Genomic DNA, 9884 nt, shown 5'->3' with positions numbered 1-9884 from the left:
CTTATTATGGGATACCAATGCTTTAAAATTCTCATTCCTATTTTCAAATCCCCCCACATTCTCACCCTGCCCTACCTCAGTAATCTCCTCCAGTCTCATAGCCCTCCCAGAGATCTGCACTCCTCTAATTCTGGCCTCTTGTGTATTCCCAAGTATAATTGCCCCACCATTGGTGGCCATACCTTACATTTCCTTGGCCCCAAACTCTGGAATTCCCTCCCTAAACCATTCCCGCTTTCTTGTTCTAAAAGTCTTTTGGCTTTCTTGAACCAAATTATTTTGGTTATCTTCCCTAATGGGCAGGATTTTCCAGCCTCGCTCACCCCCCAACTGGAAAATCCAGCTCAAGATCAATGAACCTTTCTATGGTCCGCCCCTCACCCGCTCTGATTTCCGCAGTGGGCAGGATGGCAAGATTCCGCTCAATATCTCCTTATGTGGCACAGTGTCAGCCTTTGTTTGTAGAATGTTTCTGTGAAGTGCCTTGGAACATTTCATTACCATAAAGGCAACATATAAATATAAGTTGGTGTTATTGTTGAGGAATTAAATATCAGCCTCAATTTTGGGGTGGTAATAATGATGAAACTGTTAACATTTGCTGGCCATACTCCATTGAAATTAACAACAACTTTGGGAGTCCACACATGAGCAGAAGGACACAGAAATTCAGAAGTTGTTGTCAATGAGACTAAGCTGCTCAAGAGAGTGTACTGTTAAAATTCCCTCCTGAATGCAACCCCTAAACAATCAGTGATTTAATAAAAAACCTCCACTTTCACACTGTTAGTCTTGCTGTAAAACCTTTGAAAAAGTTATACCTTGTTGAAGGAGATGTAACTAACTTCATAATTATTGAAAAGTACCCTCACTAATCCTAAATGAGCTATTATTATATTTGTAGAATGTCAACTTTATCCATTGTAATAAAAACAATCCACATTTTTAAAAAGTTTATACTGATATTTTTGTGTTTATCCTAATGCACACATAATCATTTATTCATGCTTTCAACTTCCTGGTTTGCTATCTCTGAGAATACTTCAATACGATTGGCTGCATACCACATGTTTGATGCTAGATGCCAGGGAATCACCTGAAGTTGGCATAGGATGTGGAGAGCTATCTAGGTAGGGGAAATCATGCCTCAGAGATCACTAGGCCTTTGTGAGTAGCTCAAGGTCAGCCTCAGTGTTGTGTATCATTGCATTGACGCTAACTGCAAAATCTAGCCAATCATCCTGGCAGTCACTAGTCAATCGTTCACAGATCAAATTTAGTTCTTTGGAAATCCTTCAGATTTCCTTCTGTCCTAGTTGGAGGGTGTTGACTTACATCACAGTACAAATAGGCACGGTTCTCTGGTCTCCCTTTAGCGTGCTTCTCATAGCACGAGGCAGTGCACTGTTTACCGATGGTGGGATCCTCTGGTCCCATCACTGTCAGAAGGATTTTCCATTGACTGCACCCCATGCTGCCAGGAAACAAGTGGCAGGGGTGCACCATTGGTAGGACCAGAACAGCCAGAGAATTCCAGCTGTTACCTATATTCACCCAAGTGTTCACTTGTCATGTATGAATCTCGTCATAGAACATAGAACATAGAACAGTACAGCACAGAACAGGCCCTTCGGCCCACGATGTTGTGCCGAGCTTTATCTGAAACCAAGATCAAGCTATCCCACTCCCTATCATCCTGGTGTGCTCCATGTGCCTATCCAATAATCGCTTAAATGTTCCTAAAGTGTCTGACTCCACTATCACTGCAGGCAGTCCATTCCACACCCCAACCACTCTCTGCGTAAAGAACCTACCTCTGATATCCTTCCTATATCTCCCACCATGAACCCTATAGTTATTCCCCCTTGTAATAGCTCCATCCACCCGAGGAAATAGTCTTTGAACGTTCACTCTATCTATGCCCTTCATCATAGTCACGGTACAATTTTATTTTGAGGCATGATAGAATTTCATTTTGCAACAATCCACACTGGGTGGCAATCAATAGTGGAAATTCTAATTAATGTTGCTCCTCTCTTTGTTTATAAAGTTAATTTTTGCAATTAGCTGCATATAATTTATAGTACAATATCAAGCTATTCCGTCCAACAGGTCTATGCCAATATTAATGCTCTGCATGAACATCCTCCTATCCTACTTCAACTAACTCTTAACCTTAGTTCCTTTCACCCTCATGTGATAAGTGACTTTCTGCTTTTGCCACCCTTATAGGGATCAGGATTTTCCATTATTTTCTATAGGGCAAGGAATGTATCAAGTGAGCCATTAAGGGAGTCACAGGTCAAATTTAGAATGACTATCTAGTGGAATCAAGCTATGCTCTTTGTGTCAAATGTTCTTCAATGTAAACTGCAGAAGAGCATAGCATGTTACCTGTGTGTTCATTTTTCATCTGTCAGCTATGTGAATGAGATGGCAAAATGAATGCAAACTAATTCTAACCTGTTAATCTTTTGGGGTTCTGGACTTACATCCAACAGGATGGTGCGTTGAAACCATCCAAATGTATTTCTTTTATGGTTAGCAGAAAGTGATTGATACCATCAGAGTGAGCAGGATTTTAAACCCAACTCCCAGACGTGAAAGGAAAATGAGGTAATTCCTTCTACCACACACATTATAAAAAGAATGAAGATTGATACTCACCCACTAACCACTACTTTGTCCTCTTGTATGGGAAACCTGAATATCAAGATGTTCACCAAAACAGACAAGTGATATGAATATCCCAGGAAGCTAGAAACCATATTGTTGACCATACACTTAGCACTGAGTGACTGTCTTTGTGCTCATTAAACATTAATGATTCCTATTCCAAAGATAAGTTCTTATTTTGTACAGGATGACTAACTCTTGGTAGTTAAAGAGCCATGATCTGAAGTTAAATTCTTTCTTTTATGTTGCTGTTCTAGGATCCTCAAAATAATCCTACGAGCAATAAACAAGATTGCAGTGATTGTTACTTGTGTCAAAGACCAGACTATCAATGGGAGATTATTTATTCCCCTTATATCAATGCTTGTAATCAAACCTTTCTGTTTTCCTTTGTGTGTTCGATCATTTTCCTCTCCCCTTGCCCACAAGGGTGAAAATACTCCAAAAATTGAAATGATGAAATTTTCTATTTTGTTTTGTACTAAAGGCATAAATTGTACTTACACAATAATGTCTTTCACATCCACAGCACATCACAAATGTTTCTCAGCCAACGAATAAAACGTTATGATGGTCATTATATAAGTAACTGCACATTGATCACAACTTCGTATCACAAAGAGCAAATGAAGGAAAAACATGTTAAGCTGTTTTGGTGAATATGGGAAAGACATGCGGAAAATCTTCTGCTCTTAGAAGCATTAAATCATATAGCACAGAAGGAGAACAATCAACCCACTGAGGTTGTGCTAGTTCTTTGATAGTAGCTCTGTAATTTTCTACTTTTTAAGGATACATAAAGTCCCGTTTGAAATGCTGCCATTTCACCTGCTTCCACCACCCTCTCAGATTGTGCTCTGCAGATCATAACAGCTCACTGTGAAAAAGAAAAGTGCCACGTAAACTTTTACATCCACTTGTACAGATGGAAGGGTAACCAGTTTATCTATTTATCGGAAAATTAGCATTTTTAACAATATAGCACTCTCTCAATACTGCGTTCAAGTGTCAGCCTGGTGTGTACACTGAAGTCCTAGATTATGGCTTATATCAACAACCCTCTAACTGAAAGGCAAGGGTTAATACCACTGAGCTAAGTTGACACTTTTGCAAAACTGAAATATACTCAGACTGGAATTTTCCCAAAATCTGGAAGAGGGCCAGGTTCAGACTGAAAACTGGAGAGTATCGCTTCAGATACACAGCTACGTTTTCACTCAGTGCACAGAGAATCTAGGGGTTTGGTCTGCGCCATCATTCTAGCGAGGTGATGATGCCTGATAGAGCCACAAAGGCTCAGAGATCAGGCCGCCATCTATAAAGGGATGTGTATTAAAATGAACTTCCTTCCAACCCCGCCACAGGCAAAGAGGACATCCCACAATCATCAGGACACCCACCCCCTGAGTATGCCTGGGGGCATTCTCCCCCCAGCACACAAGTATCAGGCACTCCTCCCACAGGCATCAGCCCTTCCCCCTAGCAGGCATCAGGGTGACCCAACCAGCACACATAAGGGGGACCCCATCCCAATGGAGCTCCCCAGAGGGTCCACCTCTGAGAGTGCCAACCTGACACAGCCAGGGTGCCAGGGACAGCACCAGTTCACTGGCCAGCCATGTCCCTCAACACCCAGGGGCTATATCTTCCTGTGTGGCCCTAACATGGTAATCACGCCTGGTTTTTGATTTCGAAAACCAATAGTGATTCACCAGCTGGGTGGCACAATGTGGAGAGGGTGAAAGTCGTGGTATTAAGCCCTCTAATTAAATACAAATTCATTATAAAATATGCTGATCAGGCTTGTGTCCTTCCTGGACATGAACCTGGACATGTACCTTAGTACATTTTCCTCTGCATTGAAACAGCTGCTACAAAATGCTTCAACCTTTTGGAATTATTATGTTATAGCTTTTAAATAAAAACCTATTAATAAGATTTGACTTCATCCAATGGAAATCAATGAATGAATTAAGCTTCTCTAATATAAGTTTTTACATTCTTACTTCTTTTTAGGTTGTGGTCAACAAAATGAAATCCTCACAGCATGACCATTCTATTGGAATCAGTATTCAGCATCGTCTCCATTAGCACATGTAATGTCACTAGTCAGCAAAATCTTAATAGTAATAGCACAGTATTTCCATAATGCTGCATGTTATGAATAGCCAAGAGATGCAAATGTTCAACAAATCACTTTTGAAGCCACCAAGGCTATCTTGTGGAAAGATCATGTTTATGGATGCGCAAAGCAGGATGTAAAGCTACTTATTTTGTACCAAAACTGTGTGAATTGTGAGTATTTAAAATGGCAAAGTGATGCAACTTATTGCACAGTTGCATTGCACTCCTTGATTGAAACTATGCAAATGACCGATATTTAAGTTCTATACACAGTGAGATTCATTGAATCACTTTCTGTCGCTAGTCAGAGATGATGGTCAGAATTTTAGCGTCCCGCGCACCACAGGAATCGGAACAAGTGAGGGGTGGAGCATGGAAAGGTCTGTTGACTTCGGGCGGGGTTTTACGATTTCGGGACAAACAAGACCATAAAATCCGCCCCCCCCCACCACCCCCCACCTCCCCGTAGCTCATTTACTTTTTCTATGGGAGCATTCTGTGTGCAAATTGGCTGCTGTTTCATAGAATCATAGAATCCCTACAGTGCAGAAGGAGGCCATTCTGCCCATCGATTCTGCACTGACCACAATCCCGTCCAAGACCTATCCCCATAACCCCATGCATTTACGCTAGCTAGTCCCCCTGACACTAAGGGGCAATTTAGCATGGCTAATCCACGTAACCCACATATCTTTGGACTGTGGGAAGAAACCGGAACACCTGAAGGTAACTCACGCAGACACAGGGAGAACTGTGGGCAGACTCCACACAGACAGTGACCAAAGCCGGGAATTGAACCTGGGTCCCTGGTGCTGTGAGGCAGCAGTGCATTGTGCCGTCCCACATGTTTCTATATTATTACTATGGCTACACTTCAAATGTACTTAATTGGCTGTGAAAATGCTTTAGACATCCTGTCATTACTTTTCTGACATCCTGTCATTACTTTTCTGACATCACAGCCCATTTGGTTGACTAGCTAGCGTAAATGCATGGGGTTATGGGGATAGAGCTTGGATGGGATTGTGGTCAGTGCAGAATCGATGGGCCGAATGGCCTCCTTCTGCACTGTAGGGATTCTATGGTTCTAGAATTGGCTGTGAAAATGCTTTAGACATCCTGCCATTGTGAAAGGTACTGTATAAATGCCAGTCTTTCTTTACTTTTCTGACATCACAGCCCATTTGGTTGAAGTGGTAGCAATGATATAAGAATGAGGTACAGCCAATAAGAATGAGGTACAGCCAATAAAATTGTCCACCCTTCCTACTGCTGCTTAATGGGCATGTCCTGCCCTGTACCCCAAGGGTGATAAAATTCAGCCTACTATTCCTTCCTTTGGTGTCCAGTTGTCAGCCTGAGTCTGATTATGTCAATGAATAATTTTCTGATAAGGAATCTTCTTATCGTGACTTGTCATTCACTAAATGCTGACCATGATTGGATAACAGATGATGTTACTGAATGTGCACTGCTAAGTTTTAAAAAGAAAAAATGGCATTTATGAAATGTTTTCATGTGCTCGGGGCTTCCTAAAGCATTGTGCAGCCAATTAATTACTTTTGAAGTATAATCATTGTTATGCTGGCGGAAATGAAAATAATGTACCACAAGCAACTTTGCGATAATGACAAGTCAATCTGTTTTTGGTGGTGTAGATTGAACAATGAATGCTTGGCTGGGCATTAGGGATTGCCTCCCTTCTTCATTTAATGGTGCCATGGAATCTTTATATCCAGCCAAACAGACAGGTGGGGTCTCAGTTTAACAACTCACCTGACAATCTCACAAAGACACATTGGGGCGAACCTTACCGTCCCGCCAGTCATGGGAATCATAGCAGGTGAGGGGCGGACCATGGAAAGGCCTGTTGACCTCAGACGCAATTTTCCAGTTTTGCGGCGAGCGGGGCCGGAAAATCTTGCCCATTGCCTCGGGAAAATATAAGTGAAAATTCAGCTCAGGTTTTGGGGCACATCTTGAACCCACAAGCCTCTGCCTGAAAAGTCAGAGGGCTACTACCAAAACAAATTGATAAGTGTTACTTTTATGTTGGAGAGTTCCAAATAGTATCTTGTAAAATCTGTGTTTCCGTTACTAATATTTATGGATTCAAGTAATCCATTTTAGAGATTTTTTAAAAATCTTCTATCAAGTATTCAAAAGGTATTACATTAATTTCCTACTCTAAAGAATTGTATGAGGCCTACTTACAATGCATAACATTCATGCTGAATTTTTATTTAATAGTTCCTCTCAACTGAAAACTAACAATATAGCCTATGGTCACTTCCTTAAAATTCACCACATTAACTTTCAAAATTTTGCTGGAATAATATTATTTGCAATTGTAGCAGGTCATGCATCAACAGATTTCAGATACATTTCCAAACTATTGAAATAATAGCTTCTAACTTTCATTACTAGCAAATTGTATTTCACAATGAAGTAATTCTCATTTTATTGCTGAATGTGGATGCAAATATGCTGCTATGCAATTCAACGGAATTAAATGTTTGCCATTACCATGTAATCTATGTCAATATTCAGGAACATAAAGAGTACAATTGAGATTATCTCAGTTGAAACCATCATTTTGAATCAAATTATCATTTCTTCATGTGCATTATTCTTATTTTTTTCTGTTTTCAAACCTGTTACCTCTGCTCCCAAGAATGACAAGAGCAGCAATGTATGAGATCATCACTACCTGCAGGTTTCCTTCCAGCACACACAGCACCATCCTAACTTGGAATTATATCATCATTCCTTCATTGTCGCTGGGTCAAAATCCTGGAACTCCCTCCCTAACAGCATTTTAGATGTTCTATCCCGCATGGATTGCAGCGGCTCAAGGATATGGCTCAGCACCACCTCATCAAGGGCAATTAAGGATGGGCAATAAATGCTGGCCTAGCCAGCGACACCCAAATCCCATGAACAATTACATTTTTAAAAATGAGACTACCAGGGCGACCATTGAACAGTCAGTTGGGCTTCTGAAAATCTGATTTTGATGTATAGACAGATCTGGAAGCTCTGTATTATGTCCCATCAAAGGGCCACCAGAATCACTGTGGTATACTGCATTCTACACAACCTGGAATACTAGAGAGGAGTAACCTTGGAGACCGATGACCACAGTGACAACGTCACTTCCTCAGAGGAGAAGGATGTGAGCGGTGCACATCGAGGTCTGGCGGTCAATAGGTATGCACCTGCAGGGTTGATGGTCACAGTTATTCACGTGCATGCAAGGGTGACACACATCTCCCTTATCCGCACATCATTCTCCTGATATTCCTTACAATGCCAATGGACATGGGATAGACATCTCTCAGTGGTCGCTATGATGACCTATCCTAACCATGTCAATGGCCCCATCATGAGATTATTTGAAGTTCAACACTCACCTACATTCAGCTCCCACCATTTCATGCCATCTATCTCAAAGCTCAACATCTTGTCACCACCTACTGGGGCAGAAACAAGCAGACAAACCTTTTAAGTATGCATTTAACAAAATGTTAAGGTGCAAAAGCAATAGCTCAGTGACATGCAGCAAATAAATGCCCCCTAGCAACACCCCAAATGCTTTCACATAGAATCATGGAATCCTACAGTGCGAAAGGAGGCCATTTGGCCCATCGAGTCTGCACTGACTCTCCAACAGAGCATTTTATCTACGCCAACCCTATCCCTGTAACCCCACACGTTTATCCAGCAAATTCCCCTAATCTACATATCTTGGAACACCAAGGGTCAATTTAGCACGGCCAATCCACCTACCTTGCACATCTTTGGAGTGTGAGAGGAAACCGGAGCACCTGGAAGAAGTTCACACAGACACGGAGAGAACATGCAAACTCGACACAGACAGTCACCCAAGACTGGAATCAAACCCGGGTCCCTGGTGCTGTGAGGCAGCTAACCACTGTGCCACCGTGCCATCAGTGCTTCTGGTACTTCTACATTGTGCTCTCCCAATGGCAGGAGCTGAGATGGAAGCAGGTTGTTGGCGTTGCTGCTCCAGTGCATGAGATGCCTGTGCTGAGAGGCCTCAAGGTTGCGCAGCCCCAGAGAACCCCGTGACAGGCTATGTCACCTGCCTCTGTACTGTGGCAGTCTCTGTCTTTGGGGCAGCATGCAGCATTTGTGTCATCAAAGGGGCCAAGGCTCCACTGTCAATATACAGAGGACCTTGATGAGAGCCCTCAAAGGCTTCAGGTATCTGCTCCCAAGCATTTCAAGGCCCACATGTATTTATCTGCTTAGCTGAATGAGGCCATATTGTGGAGGCTGGCGCACAGCTCCTGATTCCATTCGGTGGTGTGCTGCATATGGCTCTTCATGAAGGTTGGTACTCTCTCAATACTTTGCTGCCTGTTATCATCACTTCTCTCAAACTCTATGGGCCCCACGTACTCATCCTCTGCCTCATCCTCTGCAACAGCCTAGTCTGCTGCAGCCCATCCAATTTAAATTGTTTCCTTCTCCAACTGTGTGACTACAGCAATGAAGAGGACAGCACCACTTGTGTATCTCTGCTCCCCAGCATAATGAATTTGCTTCTCCTGCAACAATGGAAATACATAGTTCCACATTTTTCTTACGCCCCAGCTGTGCATGCCAAGCTGTGCCACTTGAAATGTCCATCATCGCGCCACACGGTGGCCTGCTGCACTCGGCTATTCACCCTTGTTACTGCAAAGAAAACCTTTAGCTGATCTTGGTCCACCTTTGTGCGGCAAGTCTGCAGCTCACTATGCACAGCGGCCCTTGCCCATTCATTGTGCATGGGTCAGTCACCTTGCCTCACATCTCACGGGTGTCATGCATGCCATTCACCTTGCCAGACCTCACAAGATAATTTAATCTCTTCCAGAACTGCACCCATCTTCATCTGACCACCAAGTGGATGCAGACTTAGAAACATAGAAACTAGAAGCAGGAGTAGATAATTTGAGCCTGCTCCGCCATTCATCTTGATCATGGCTGATCATTCGAATTCAATATCCTGATCCCTCTTCTAGCCACCTCCAGCCATGCCTTCTTCTTCAGCTTTGCTGGCCTCCTCTGCCTGT

At 42.6% G+C, this 9884-nt stretch overlaps 1 long non-coding RNA gene across 5 annotated transcripts in view; it reads right to left on the bottom strand.

The window, feature by feature from the left end:
- Window positions 1–3185: 3185 nt before the first annotated feature.
- Window positions 3186–9884, bottom strand: part of LOC144508430 (uncharacterized) — a 113376-nt gene continuing 106677 nt past the window's right edge. For 3 of the 5 annotated variants that reach the window (XR_013500283.1, XR_013500282.1, XR_013500286.1), the window contains 2 exons: window positions 8214–8273; window positions 3186–3553 (listed from right to left, as the gene is read on the bottom strand). This is a non-coding gene — a long non-coding RNA (uncharacterized LOC144508430). Of the gene's footprint in view, window positions 3554–8213; window positions 8277–9884 lie in introns of all 5 variants that reach the window. The other 2 variants (XR_013500285.1, XR_013500284.1) reach the window with 1 other exon arrangement.

Source organism: Mustelus asterias, chromosome 2, assembly GCF_964213995.1.
Source record: "Mustelus asterias chromosome 2, sMusAst1.hap1.1, whole genome shotgun sequence".
Taxonomy (NCBI): domain Eukaryota; kingdom Metazoa; phylum Chordata; class Chondrichthyes; order Carcharhiniformes; family Triakidae; genus Mustelus; species Mustelus asterias.
The sequence above is the reverse complement of the archived record's forward strand: the minus strand, read 5'-3'. Positions and strand labels throughout refer to the sequence as shown.